At 48.2% G+C, this 12388-nt stretch overlaps 1 protein-coding gene and 1 long non-coding RNA gene across 3 annotated transcripts in view; one reads left to right on the forward strand and one right to left on the reverse strand.

The window, feature by feature from the left end:
- Positions 1-12388, forward strand: part of LOC119390659 (gastrula zinc finger protein XlCGF57.1-like) — a 447432-nt gene that overhangs the window by 282070 nt on the left and 152974 nt on the right. The gene's annotated exons all lie outside the window — the stretch shown is intronic.
- Positions 1-12388, reverse strand: part of LOC125758200 (uncharacterized) — a 270696-nt gene that overhangs the window by 107721 nt on the left and 150587 nt on the right. The window lies entirely within an intron of this gene.

Consider the following 12388-nt stretch of genomic DNA (forward strand, 5'->3'; position numbering starts at 1 on the left):
GGTATTGGCGTTGTATGTGTCTTTAAGGAAAACGCTCCATTCTCCTGCCGAGGCTGGTGTTGAAAGTGCTGTCTCTTGTTTTTCTCTGTACTTTTTCCAGTCAGTGAGCTTGGCCGTCCCCAGGGATTAGCGTACTTTTGCCGTGTTGCAGGTTACATTGATAATATAGAGGTCACTGCCTAGCGTCTCGTTCAGGTTGCTCCAGGTTACTCCACTCACGTCGTTGACAAAGGTGAGGTCAGGTGTGGTATCTCGAGCCACACTGTTGCCCACCCTGGTGGGGACGCCCGGCAGCGTGATCAGCAAGAGGTCGTGTTTCTGTGTTGTGCTCAGAAGATTGGAGCCCTTTGCTGTGTCTCTCTTGTACCCCACTCTGAATGCCAAGCGTTGAAATCGCCGAGGAGAAGTAGTTTGTCTCGTCGCACGAGTAGGGTTGATACGTGGTGAAGTAGTGGCGAAAAGTCAGATTTTTGGTCTCTGGGCGGGCTGTAGACATTAACCAAGACGCACTTGGGTCGGCCCTTCTTCACCGGCCAGATGGTTAAAATTTGGTGGTTAATTTCTACTCCCGGTGCCACGGCGCTCGTTATGGCAAGGTCTTTCCGAGCCAGAGTTGCCACCATTGGGTAGTCCGGGTCCGTGTATAGGTAGTAACCTTGAATGGGTCTTGGTTGCTTCCCCGCCTCTTGCAAGCAGATAGCGTCGGGGGGAACCAGTGCCGTCTTGATATATTGTGTTAGTGTCGCGTGTTTGTTGTGTAGTGATCGGCAGTTCCACTGCCATATAGTGAAATTCTCTTGCTGTCTGGTTGTGTTGTTATCCATGATGTTGGATTTCGGAGGCTGCGGTATCATCGGTGTCAGTATAGAGCATGGTCTCTGCGCTCATCTTGTCCGAAGCGACGTTGTGTCGTCGTTTACGCGGTCGTTGGAGTTTATGAATTGAGCCATCCACGTATCGTTTGAGTTCCTGAAATTCCGCAAACATCTGCTGCATTTGTTCTTGCTGTAATTGTTCTTGCATTTGTTGAAATTGTTGTTGAATTTGTCCTTGCTGTAACGTAAACATGTGTTCGACTTGCATTAGTGTCCCTTGCGTTGTCGATTCTTGTGGTGAGGGTTGCGTTTGTGTTGGTGGCCGCTGAGGCAATACTTGCGCTGATTGCGTGAGCTGTGTCGCAAGTGCTGGTGGTTGCTGTTTCGGCAATGGAGTGGGTGTTGCGGGTTTTAGTGTCTTAACCTGCGCCTTGAGCATAACTACCTGCCGCTTGAGTGTTTCCACCTCTCGCGTTTTGCTATCTAAGCTGGCCTTAAGTTGTCTCGCCTCTGAGATGGCTCGCTGGTGTTCCTCACTCTGCGTGACGAGTTTGGTCGCGGAAGACGCGCCCCCCACCCGGCTTACCTCTGCTGGAGCATTCTGGGAGTCGGTCTTGGATCCTTGCTGGCTTTTGGGTTTTTTCCGCCGGTGCTTTCCTCTCCGAAGTCCGGGATCGGTCTTCTTGTTTCTGGGTGCTTGTGGCAGTGGTGGTGGCTGCGCGATGCGCAGATTTGGAACGAGACTTGTCTGTGCTGACGCTTTTGCTTCGCGCGCCTCGACACGCCCTGCAGTGCTATTCCTCGCCTTCGGAGGAAAACCATCTAACTTGCCTGGTGGCCTGCGAACGCGAGGTCTGCGGTGCTCGTGGCTGTCGCGGTTGCTTTAGGCGCTTAGTGCAGCTCTTATCCCCGGTGAGATAGAAGATAACGATCGCCTCCATCGAGACACGCGCCCGGGTGGTTGTGGCAGTACATCGACTAAGCTTCAGTCAAAGGAACTTGGTACAGTGAAATGGTGGTTGTTTGGGAAACATGACAGGCCCGGCTCCCTCTTTCTCAGGAATGGAACGCAGGTGGTCCGATACGTTGGCTCTCTTTGAGGTGCCGTGTTGAGAGTTACCTCAAGGAAAATGTGGTGGACAATATTTTTCTAGCGAGCTAGCGCCTCCAGACCGGCTGTCCCTATAGGGACACCGAAATACCTTTAAACCTCGCTTCGGCCCGCTGGAAGAAAGATCCCCTACCAACATGTAGTGAAGTGAACCATTTTTTACTTTTTATCTACAAACCTCGCCGTTCGTCTTCCTCAGTGCTTTCTTGAGGTCTCCTGGCCAGAAGGCGAGTCCTGACAGTCCTTATTGAGGCTATTCAGCAGAGCTTGGCACTCGTGCTACTCGGTACGTCCAACGGTGCAGCGAGAATAAAATGACCTTGGAAGTACGTTTTTTCAAGTGAGCGTGGCTTTGTTGAGTGTCGACAAAAGCGCGGTGTCGCGCATTTTATGTTACCAGTCTTGGAGTCTATGCTGACTTTCAACCAGTTTGGGTTTCTCGTGGTATGTCACAGAGCGCCAAGCACCGGTCATTACCTGTACACCCTTGTTACACGCCATGGCTTCCGAGGTTGCGCGCCGGCAGGATTCATTCCGGCCGTCCCAATCGCACGGAGAGAGCATGATTTCAGAGGTGGGAGTGGCCGGCGCCTCCTCCGCACCACACTACTGGCCACCGAGGCATCGGGGGAGCCGCCGGCCTTTTGGTGCGGCTTGGATGAGGCAAGGAAAAAAATGTTTTAGCTCTACTGTATAATCTTCCACTGACTTGGATATGACAGTTTAATGTGTACAGCCGTAGTGATCGTGTTAGAGGCAGCACAAACATATAGATGTGCATGTAACACGGTGTGCGCGCACCGGTGACATCGAAATGTCCTCTCAGTTGTGGAGAACGCCAGCGCCGCATCTATGAAAGGTAACCACGCAAACGTCCACTTTAAGCAGCATGACTGCGTTACAAGGACATAAGGCGAGCACACCCTGAAGAAGAATGCTAACTAAACCGACCCAACTCGATACCTGGCATCAGTAATAACCTTTTCTCGCGATGTCGCTGACGCCGCCGGGCATGGCACGGCCAGACAGACATGCGGCGAAGGCGAAAGCCGTGCTCGCATAGCTTCCCATCCTCTCTAGCATAATGCTTCGCGCTCGCCTGGAGGCTTCCTACATTTCCCTTACAATGTAGCAGAAGCGGGGGGCAGTGTCAACTGCGCGACGCTTTGGGTACAAAAATAATAATATATGGGGTTTTACGTGCCAAAACCGCGGTATCATTATGAGGCACGCCGGTAGTAGAGCGCTACGAAAATTTCGACCGCCTTATGTTCTTTAACGTGCACTTACGTCGCACAGTACAAGGGCTTCTAGCACTTCGCTTCCATCGAAATGTGACCGTCGCTGCCGGGATCGAACCCACGATCTTCGGGTCCGCAGCCGAGCACCTTAACCGCTACACCGCCGCGGCGGACATGCTTTAGATGAAGTTGAGACTGCAGGAAACGTAGAAGGTGAAATCGATATTGCCGTTGTGCCACCAAAACATGAGAATTACACGGACGGAAAAAATCACAGTATATCCGCGGGGTGAATGATGATGAGTGGGGCGAAGCTGCGGAGAGAATCATCGGTAAACCGTGAAACTCAGCCGTGAAATTGGCCCAGTACATCATATAAAGAGTGCGAAACACCGTGTATATATTAAACATCAAACTTTTATTGTACTGTTGGTTTACGTGGTCCCTTTATGATCACCGCTTTGTGATCGGTGAAATGTAGGGAAAGTGTCCGCTCCCGAGTGAAAGAGAAAACGCGGCAAGAGCGAGCGCCTTGTCTGCGTCCATCCGGCGCCGAGCGAAAGAGAAAGCGCGCCAAGAGCGAGCGCTTTGTCTGCCTCCATCCGACGACTCTGAGCGAAAGAGAAAGCGCGCCAAGAGCGAGCGCCTTGTCTGCCTCCATCCGACGACTCTGAGCGAAAGAGAAAGCGCGCCAAGAGCGAGCGCTTTGTCTGCCTCCATCCGACGACTCTGAGCGAAAGAGAAAGCGCGCCAAGAGCGAGCGCCTTGTCTGCCTCCATCCGGCGACTCTGAGCGAAAGAGAAAGCGCGCCAAGAGCGAGAGCCTTGTCTGCCTCCATCCGGCGACTCTGAGCGAAAGAGAAAGCGCGCCAAGAGCGAGCGCCTTGTCTGCCTCCATCCGGCGACTCTGAGCGAAAGAGAAAGCGCGCCAAGAGCGAGCGCCTTGTCTGCCTCCATCCGGCGACTCTGAGCGAAAGAGAAAGCGCGCCAAGAGCGAGCGCCTTGTCTGCCTCCATCCGGCGACTCAGAGCGAAAGAGAAAGCGCGCCAAGAGCGAGAGCCTTGTCTGCCTCCATCCGGCGACTCTGAGCGAAAGAGAAAGCGCGCCAAGAGCGAGCGCCTTGTCTGCCTCCATCCGGCGACTCTGAGCGAAAGAGAAAGCGCGCCAAGAGCGAGCGCCTTGTCTGCCTCCATCCGGCGACTCTGAGCGAAAGAGAAAGCGCGCCAAGAGCGAGCGCCTTGTCTGCCTCCATCCGGCGACTCTGAGCGAAAGAGAAAGCGCGCCAAGAGCGAGAGCCTTGTCTGCCTCCATCCGGCGACTCTGAGCGAAAGAGAAAGCGCGCCAAGAGCGAGCGCCTTGTCTGCCTCCATCCGGCGACTCTGAGCGAAAGAGAAAGAGCGCCAAGAGCGAGCGCCTTGTCTGCCTCCATCCGGCGACTCTGAGCGAAAGAGAAAGCGCGCCAAGAGCGAGAGCCTTGTCTGCCTCCATCCGGCGACTCTGAGCGAAAGAGAAAGCGCGCCAAGAGCGAGCGCCTTGTCTGCCTCCATCCGGCGACTCTGAGCGAAAGAGAAAGCGCGCCAAGAGCGAGCGCTTTGTCTGCCTCCATCCGACGACTCTGAGTGAAAGAGAAAGCGCGCCAAGAGCGAGAGCCTTGTCTGCCTCCATCCGGTGACTCCGTGCGAAAGCGAAAGCGCGCCAAGAGCGAGCGCCTTTTATGATCTCAGGCATCCAATGACATGCTTCATTCGCATTATACAAGCGCTATCTGTCATCTTTTGACAGCAACTCTAAGAAATACATGAAACGCCTCTAGTGAGCAATTCATTAAACTAGAGCTGCCTACATATATACTACTACTACTATAGAGGAGGGAACGACCCACACCCTAAGGATCTTCGCCCCTAAAAGGCGGCGATGACAATTCTGACACTTTCACCATGAATGACGCGCGGGTAAATGTAGGCCAGGTAACCAAAGCCTGCAACAGTATTCCGGCTAAATTACGTACAGTTTTACTTCGGTGGCTTGAACATGACACTCTAGGTTCTTCCTTGAGCGCTTTTTTTATGCTGCGCGTTGCTAAGCTTTTCTGCTGGGGCGGCACTAAGTGCAGGCGAACAGATAACGCATGTCTTCAGAACGGTGGACTCGTGAGACGTAGTACGACCAAGGTCGCGCTATAAAGCTTCCTATGCGTATGCGCGCGTTTCGCTCGCTCCCTCTTATATATATATATATATATATATATATATATATATATATATATATATATATATATATATATATATATATATATATATATATATATATATATATATATATATATATATCAGTGCTGGGCAGTATCGAAGATACAAGTATGTTAGATACTATCTTACATACTCTTTGGTTATCTTCTATCTGTATCGCGATACGTCTCGCAAAACGAGTATCTGTATCTGTATTTCCGATACATTCAATAATGTATCGTGTATCTTAACCCTTTACTGCCGGTTGTCGCGAATTCGCGACATACCGAAAGACGCCGATTAAGTAACACAAGAAACGCGTTGATGACTTCACCGGCGGCTGTCACGTATTTGCGGCGAACGTAGGTTTCAGCACTAGACATCTAGCGCCATTGCATGTAAGGTATTGCAAGCTGGAACCAAGTGTTGTGTATCAGTTGCCGGAGAGCGCGAAGCACGTGCAACAGCTCTCACTACTTCGTTGTTTTCTGCCCAAGGGACGTAAGTTCCATCTCCTATAAAATTTTTTCGATGTGCACGCATACAAGAGGTTGCACACGACATGTCACGTTGTTTTGAAGTACGTTATTTCCTGCGCGATCCTGGCTTCTGTGGTATGTCGCGAATTCGCGACATCCGGCATTTGAGTCAGTCAGTGATGACTGCTGGTATGACAAGTCCATGGTTGACTTCCGCTCATTTTATGGGAAAAAAGGCTTCGCATGCGCTTGCCACCTGAAGATAATAGTGACGACAGCTGTATCAATGACAGCGAAGGCGACGATGTCGATGTCAATCCTCATGCACAAGCACGAGTGTCTTCATCTAGCAGTGAGGATGAAGACGAAGATGTGGTAGACCAGCCAAGCTAGTGCCTCTCTAAAACATGCAGTGCGTTGAAAAAAAAAAGACTGTCAAGAACAGCGGGAAAAGCGACACTGGAAAACCGCTCATCTTCAATGTGACACTGTCCGAGCTCCTATTGAATATTTCAAGGAATTTTTTATGACACCTTCACGGAACACATCGTTCATCAGAGCAATCTGTTTGCGACGCAGAAAAATCCGTACAAAGGACTGGTTCTGTCTCGTGGTGAGCTAGATCAATTTCTCGGTGCCACCACCTTCATGTCATTCTGTCGGCTCCCAAGAAGTCGGCTATACTGGGCGGCGGAGTCTAGGGCACACATGGTGGCCCACACGATGTCACGTGATTGGTAGGAGGCAATAAAGTCAAGCTTGCATTTAACAACAATGACGGCGCCAAGTTACATCGCCCTGAAGAGATCCGCTTCATTGATGCGGCGATGCCATACTTACGTTGCATTGAACATATTGAGCTACTATTGGCTTAAGTGCCGGTTGTCGCGAATTCGCGACATACCTAAAAGTTTGCACTAAAGTTGCATTTTGGATAATACAACTGCTGATTTGTGTTAAGGCTGCTATTTAAAGCTGAAACACGAAAAACAAATTTTTTTCTTCGGCGCTTTCATAATTCAGGCATTAATGGGTTAAGATACAAAATACTGCTATCAATGAAGGAAAGAAGATTATTTTTAAGGACTCGTTTTTCTTTGTTAGACCCAATATTAATTTTTGTATGTTAGTTCTCATTAATATTAAGATACTGATATCGCAACAACACCGTGCGAAACAATTATCGCTGGCTGAACTCCGCTTCTGAATCTGGTATTGGCGCCACTAAGCCACCTTAATAAAACTAAGGGCCGCGACATAAATTTATCTTTCTGCCAGAGTCCTCTAGTGAGAGGCAGGTGATGAGGTCTGCGCGTCCCTATTGGTGGGACAGAGTCAAGTGGAAGCGCTCGCGCAGTCTCGACACAAACACGCGCGCGAACGTCTACACCAAGCCCACGTAGTTATTGCTTTCTCGAATTTTTTTTTCGTTTTATTTGTGTCAGTCCCATATGACACTTTCTCTTAGCCACGGTCCTGCGCCAAGCACTCTAATGAGCGCAGCATCTGTCACAAATTCTCATGCCGCTTTCGTGACGTTGTTGAAGATTCTCTTGCGTGGTGGTTCGCTACGAAATGTGAAGAATGCAAGAACGGAGTTGCTTCGCGTCTCATGGCTTTCACAGACCAGCGACTTGAAGGACTTCGTGGATGTAAGTTTGCCTTACATACGATGACATTGGCTTATATGCAGATGATGTTCTAAGAACTATATAGCTCCACCGATACCCATGCTCGATCTATTACAACAAGCCGCCTAGCAAAAGATATCTCGGTGTACCGTATCTCTTTCTTCCTGCTATCTTTTTTCAAAGAGTTTTTGAAATCATAATTTGATTGTTAGCACAAACGCTTTCTTATCTGCGCTTCTTTTGGATATGATACATTACCTAGGTCTCTATTGTTATTTCCGCTGTTGTCGCTGCAATATCTCTTTTGTAAAGGGCTGCCAAAAGAAGCTCTCTACTTTGTTGCTACTTTTAAATGCCTGCGTTATATTTGCTACTGTTTACAAATATATACTTCACTTGAATTTACTGTTCTGCCAAGAAGATTTTGAAAACAAATATATAGTTATCTGGGAGTGCCTTGAGTATACAGTAATAATAATATTTGAGGTCTAAAGTCCCCAAACCACGTTATGATTATGAGAGACGCCGTGGTGGAGGGCGCCGGGAATTTCGACCACCAGGGGTTTTGCAACGTGCACCTAAACTTAAATACACTGGTCTCAAGGATTTTCGCCTCCATCAAAAATTCGTCCGCACCGGCCAGAATTTGTTCCTGTGACCTTCGAGTCAGTAGTCGAGCACCATAACCACTAGGCCACCGCGGCGGGCTTTGAGTATACAGTACAAACCATTCTACTTTACCGTTGAATAAAATAGTGAAATTGAGTTTGTATTATAATAATGGAATTATTAGGAGCCATCCTATAGATGTTAGATGGGAGATTCGAGAAACATTTAAGCCAAGTGCACCATTTTTCTCATGAACGTCCCAACTAATATGTTCAGGCAATTTTGCATAAGCAATTTTCTATTATCTTACCTTAACAGGTAAGCTGACGATACTTCATCCTTAATTGGCATAGCTAATAGTGGTAGGTCCCGCCTGCATTGGGTTTCTATACTTATTCACTGTGAATGTTTGATACAGAACCTCCTCTCTACTTTACTTATAGTTTCGTAACCCCCCCCCCTCCTTTTTCTAGGCCTCCCTGATTTTTTATTACTATTAGGCTACTAGTCGCCAGATCATCGGAGCTGCAAGTGGCAATAGCGCGAATAGCGGCGGTGTCCTGCAGCGCTTTGTGCATCTATACTGCTCTGCGCTGTTATTTATTTGTTAATTAATTAATTAATTAATTAATTAATTTTGATGTGATTCGGTTTAAAGCGCAAAAAAACTATTAGCACACCTCAGCGCAAGCCGCGCCGCAATGTTTCGGAAGCTTCGCATTTTTTTCCAATTGTTCTGCTAAAATTACGCGAAGGACGCGAGGAGTCTAGTTTAATCGTTAGCTTGAGCGAGCTCCAGTGATAACGCTGGAAGCTTTGATCCCTGATGTATGAAATACGACGCATGTCACTGCATAATGGCCACGGCCACTGTTTTCCGCAAGTAGCTTTGCGTCGCAATCACAGTAGCAGGAATAATAATAATAATAATAATAATAATAATAATAATAATAATAATAATAATAATAATAATAATAATAATAATAATAATAATAATAATAATACATTGTTAAAAATAGAAATACACACGCAAGATAAGAATAGCATGTAATATCACGCACTCAATAGCCTCAGACAAGCACTAAAGTACCCAAAAACAGAATAAAAGCCCAAGTCTTACTACGCTGAGTCGCCGCATACATACAGAATCCCAAGTTCACAGGAGTACAGGTGCAGTCTTCATGGCGCATGTGAAGACATGAGAAAAATATTCAGATGAAATAATGCACGCTGGAGACGAACAGGAAACAAAAAACTTTCAGAGAATCCTCTCAATGACAAACAGAATGTTCTCCTTGGTACTGCAACAATATATTGCGCATAAAGAATTTTAAAAAAGACACTGCTGGTAAAACACATAAGTGACGATCACATATTTTACCATCCTGTCATACTTGTAGTCGCACCGATCGTGCTCACAGTCAACCCTATCTCAGTGGTTCGTCATAAGGATGAGATTACCCGTCTCAATGTAGAAACTGAGCACAAGGACGCACTCGGTGATATCTGCATCAGCATGCATGGTCATCCCAAAACCACGATATGGTTATGAAGGACGCCGTCAAGGAGCTGTCCGGAAATTTCGAGCACCTGGGGTTCTCTAACGTGCACCTAAACTTACTAAGAACACGGGCCTCAAGCATTTTCGTCTCCACCGAATATTGGCCGCGAGATCGAGCGGAGTCGCCGCCTAGCGGCTACTGGCTGAAGCGCGCCTAGTGTGGATTGCTCCATGCGTCGTCTGCTAGCCGCGTTGTGTTTGCATGTGCGCGTACGTCATGCAGGGCCTCAAAAGGCGGCTTGTTCCGTTGCGCTGGTGCAACTTTAACCGCTCGTACGTATGCCTAACAACTTGTAAAGAAGCATTTGGTCTTGATCGTCTGTATATGTACTGTAATAAGATCAGTGAGTGCACTTGTCGAGAGTGCTGTGTGTGGTCGTCGTAGCGTCCGTTCACGAGAGTCATATCAGTGTAGGCGCCGCTCTGTGGTTCAAGCGCATTACAAAGTGCACTTGGCGTCGCCTTGAAGATGAGGAGTATTAAATCTCAAGTGAATAAAGCCTTTTAGCGGCTCGGTGGTAAAAAAAGGCTCTCATGCACTTGCGCGTTGTGGTTGGGTGTATAAGTTCGGGACTGTTGTTTATACGTTACGCGACGAGCTCTAGTTGTGTACTGTCCTGGTGCCACTGCAGAGAAATATTTCTGTCAAGTCACGTCTGACACTTCGGTACTTAAATTGTCCCCAAACAGAAGAGAAAATGGAATGACACGGAAATCGCAAAACTGAGTTGCCTTGCGCAATTATAACTAGTGGCGATATGTATACAAAGACACCCGTGTACTTGCGAGGTAGCTTATGCCTGTCAAATTTGCGCTGTGGCAAGTTCAGTGTCGGAAGTACGTCAGGCCACAATCTCTTTCGCGAAAACCCTTTAAAAAAGAGAGCGAGTGAGAAAAATATATTCATCAAGACAAGCAGTCGCGATAAACTCGCTCGCGCATTTTCATCGCTTACGTGGCGTGTGAGGGCTCATAAAACGATACCCTTTACTACGCACCACATCATGCACACACTTGCCGCGTTTCGGTGCACGTACTTGCCCTGCGGAATACTGAGAACTGTTCTCGCGGCTGTGTAAACACAGTTGAACATGCGCGAACTACAAAAGGGCTCGGGGACTCTCGTTTAAACAGACTCATAGCCAAGCGCGAACGAACTTTGCATTCACAGCGCAGACGGTACATGAATGACAAAGAATAAATTCCATGAATTAATTTTCTTTCTCGATTGATTCTCGCTTAATTTTCGTGCGGAAGTGTAGGAAAATCAAAGCACAGGCAAGCTTCCCGAGCGTTCGCTTACTGCGACCGCCTTCACGCTCGTAGTGCACAGCAGCAACAAGCATATAAATGCACACATTAGCGAAGTTATCGCTGACTATACTCGCCATTCTTTCTCGAGTGCGAATGCGAATGCACCATCGTCGAATTGCTTGCTGCACACCATCGCGTACTTGGAAGGCGTCCTGCCGTAACGAAGCCTAACAGCCATAGTCGGCGACGTTCCGCGTCGGTGGGATAAACATGGAAGACTATCCCTGGCTCTGAGCAGTATGTGCGGCATTGTGGCACCGAACAAAACCTCACCATCGATAACGAAGGGTTTTCTGCGGGTACGGAACACAAAATCACGATGTGAAAACACAAGCCCCGTGCACTTCTACACACACCACACGAAACCAGTATCCACACTAGCGGGGTGACGGTGCTGCCACCTATAGGTCGAGTTCTACGCGAATAGGGTGGTCGGCTCTTAAAAAAATATTGTTGTGACTGGTAGCGCTGCCTGCACGTCTTTTGCCGAGTGCCGAGAAAGCCACACTGTCCCCACACGCATCTGTACTTCCTTCACCGCTTCCTCTAACCGAAAGAAGTAATTAGCACCAGAAATTGGCCCGGCACAGCTAGTTTACAATACGAAGCGCATGCGGCGCAACGCGCTTTGGGGGGTTGGCTCGCGACGCCCTCACGCGGAGCGCGCCGTCGTGACTGTATACAAAAAGTTCCATTGCGGCTGCTCATGCCGTAAGGAAGGGAGCGAACGCGCGCCTCCAGACCGGCCGTAAAGGGAGATAGCTGAAACACTCGCTATCTGCCAAAATGGCGACACGTGTGTTAGCACACCGTCCATTGCGGTGCTCGAATGCTAGTTGACTTACTTGGATAATACCTAATGATGCTGCAAGCCTGTAGCCTTTTTGTCATGTGTATGGGTTGCGCGCGCATCTTCTGTTCTTTTCCTTCTCTTTATTTTTCTGTTTTCTTTGAATAAAGCACTCAGTCAGCGCTCGTGTTCAGTCTTCTTCTGTGTCTTTCATCTTTTGCGCTGTTTCAAAATGAACCCAAACCAACTAGCCTAACTCTCCCTTTTGCTGCATATTCCTCAATTAAATAAGCACCTGATATTAACCTGAGCCATTGTTCTTTTGCGCAATGTTTTGAAGATAACTTTCCAAACTGCTACTATTTATAAGTTTGTTCTTGGGAAACTGATACCTATATTTTACTTCGTTACTCATTTCTGAGATACCGTGCAATCAAATTGGAACATATCATGGGAGCACCGTTTGTGGTTTGGTTTTGGTTTTGGTTTCATCCTGGCTGTAAAAATAACGCGCCACAAGCGTACTTCCAATAAGTTTCGGCACGGCAGGGAAGCGCGCAGAGCTCGAGTTGCGCTCGCGACAACGACGCTCGCGACGGCGACGACCGTC

Source organism: Rhipicephalus sanguineus, chromosome 4 (assembly GCF_013339695.2).
Source record: "Rhipicephalus sanguineus isolate Rsan-2018 chromosome 4, BIME_Rsan_1.4, whole genome shotgun sequence".
NCBI lineage: Eukaryota > Metazoa > Arthropoda > Arachnida > Ixodida > Ixodidae > Rhipicephalus > Rhipicephalus sanguineus.